This window comes from Felis catus, chromosome D2, assembly GCF_018350175.1.
Source record: "Felis catus isolate Fca126 chromosome D2, F.catus_Fca126_mat1.0, whole genome shotgun sequence".
Classification (NCBI taxonomy): Eukaryota; Metazoa; Chordata; class Mammalia; order Carnivora; family Felidae; genus Felis; species Felis catus.
This window is the reverse complement of record NC_058378.1, coordinates 24,093,519-24,096,429: the sequence shown is the minus strand read 5'-3', so window position 1 is coordinate 24,096,429 and position 2,911 is coordinate 24,093,519.

The window sequence follows — 2,911 nt, the reverse complement described above, 5'->3', positions numbered from 1 at the left end:
GGGACCAGCGGCGTCCAGGGCGGAGCGTGGCGCGGGCCGGCGGGGGCGGCGCGCGCGGCTGCCGGGGACCCCGGGGCGGGGGGGGGGGGGGGAGGCCTGGAGCGCTCTGCCCGGCGTGCGGGAGCACGGTCTGCCCGCCCCCCAGCCGTGGAGCGGATGGGGCTCAGGATCCCACTGACATCACGCGGGGAGCTGCTGGGATCGCTCCCCGGGGGAGGGAAGGGGAAAAGCGTGCCAGGCTCCGAGGCGCTGCGCTTTCTGCAGGCCCTGGCAAGCTTTTTTGCACTTTACAGTTACTGGGGAGCGGGAGACTGTGGGTGAAGATGAGGCATGGCTGGGTATGTTCGCGGATCTGCCCGCAGAAAGGTCCAGGTATTGGTTTTAGGACCTCTTCGTGCTAAACAACGGGGCCGAGAATGTCCCAAAATAATAACCTAATCTACTCTAGCGGTACCAGCCGAGCGTCCTGGTGCTAAGTTAACCGGCAGAACTAAATCTAGTAAAGTATAAAGGTTGTGAAGAAATAAGGCGAGAAGCCCCCCCGCACCCAATCTGTGATGGACACGCCTCCTCCCTCGCCTAGTCCCCAGGCACTCAGTCTTCGCCCCTCCCCGCAGGAGCCAAAATTTCCCAACCTTAAAGAGGTTTCTTTCCTTCTGAAAGACCCTGATGACTCAGCTTTTTTTTTTTTTTTTTTTTTTTTAAGCCTGTTTTGGTGTATTCCTAGGCAAATTCTTGAAATGTGAAACCCGGATAAGAGTTACTGCTGAGTTTTCTTGTCGCAAAGAGATTCTGTTCATCTGTAGAGTTATTTCAATGCATCTTCTTGACTCCTAAGGGTGTCTCTGTTCTGGGCGCTTACTTAGTGCTTTCCACCCCGATTTTATTTGCATTGTAAACATCTCAGTAAGTATCTTAGATTTTGTTTCTTTATTTACTTTCGGCAAACGAATCATCACATCAGTGTATTTAAGAACCCACGCTCTAGAGTCAGACATGATTCAAGTCCTAATTCTAGGATTCAAAGCCTGACTTCTAAGACCTGCACCAAGTTGGACTTTTCTGTGCCTTGGATTTCTCATCTGTGAGATGGAGATAATGAGGACCTAGCTCTGAATATGGTGATGAGGTTGAAACGAGGTGATGAGCACACTCTCTGACCCAGACCTACAACCCTACACAGATAAAATCAGTGCTATTTCACTTACAAGAGAGGAGCCTACAAAGAAGGGGAACAAATGTGGACTCATCTCCATCTAAAGGGTGATAGAGGCGGTTGTGCTGGGGTGCGTTCTCTCTGGAAAAGGTTATATTGCATTGAATTTATCTGGTGACTCTCTTAATATGTTTATCCCCCAAATCGAGTCACTTAGTAAAACATTTGTAAGGGTGAAATAAATGTACATGTAAGCGAAAGCGGAGTCATCTCGGTCATCTAGCTGATGCGAGGGAAATACAGGTGAGCCTCTCTCAGGGGCTGCCTTGTGAGCGCCCCACAACAAAATGTGCCAAAAGTAGCTCTTGAGAAAAAAAAAATCTCTTGGGTTCAGGCTCCTCCCATTTCTCAGGCAGCTTCCTGGCTTCTGGTCCTTGAGTTCCTTCCCTGTAAAAATAAAAGGATGGGGATTTTCAAGGTCCTTTTTTTCACCCTAAAAGTGCCCAGAATAGTATCAGATAATTGTGGAGAGGTTGTACTACACAGGATGTAGAGCTGAGCATTGTGGGAGATTCAACTTTGATGGAAGGCATTTGGGATCTTCTAGTTTACACCAGTTGTTCTCAGGGGGTGCCCTTGCATGTCCAATGGCAGCCTGAGCTGCCTGAGGTAACTAGTTAGAAATGCAAAATGTAGGGGCTCCTGGGTGGCTCAGTCTGTTGGGTGTCTGGCTTCAGGTCAGGTCATGATCTAACGGTTCGTGAGTTTGAGCCCCGCTTCAGGCTCTGTGCTGACAGCTCAGAGCCTGGAGCCTGCCTTGGATTCTGTTTCCCTCTCTCTGCCCCTCCCCTGTTCATGTTCTGTCTCTCTCAAAAATAAATCAACATTTAAATAAGTAAATAAAAAGAGATGCAAAATGCAAATCATGTGCCTCACACCAAACATTCTGAATCAGAAATTCCCAAGTGGGAGCAAGCAATCTGTGGTTTAACAAGTCCTACAGGTAATTCTGATGAATACTAGTTTTGAGAACCTCTCGTTTACACAGTACTTTTCATACATTATCTACAAACCAAAAGGTTTGTTATCTCCCTGATCATTATGTTTGTGCTGAGCACTGTGCTGAGCACTTTATAATCTCATTTTATCTTTCCAACACCTGTGAGGGAGGGGGAACCTTGTACACTCAGTTTAAGCGCATTGACATCCCTTTACTTCTCTGAGAGTCCAGTTTTTCCATCTCAGGTCCTTCTTCTCAGGCTAATGTCTACTTATCCTTCAGGACTCTGCTTATGTGTCCCCTCTCCCAGGAGGTCCTCCCTGATCCTGCTGGGTTAGCTCCTGCTAGTAAAATTTATCACAACAGAATTTATCACAGTGGAATTTTTTGTATAGTTACCTCTTTAATATTTGTATCTTCTATTGACTCATAAGCTACATGAGTCAGGGACCCCATCTGAATTACTCTCCAGTGTATTCTCAGTACCTACCATGGTGTTGGTCATATACAAAGTGCTCAGTAACTATTTGTTGAAGGAATGAATGTTGAATTCCTTATCTACTTAAGGGGAAACTGAGGCTCAAAAAAGTTAAGTAACTTTCCTGAGATCACACACCTAGAGGGTATTAGAGCCGGGACTCCAAACTCCAGACTTTTAGCCACTATTCTCATAGCCTTTCCAATTTCTGAAGAAGAAAATAAAGTTCTGAGATATAAAATGACTTGCCTGAAGTCATATAGCTAGTAAATAATAG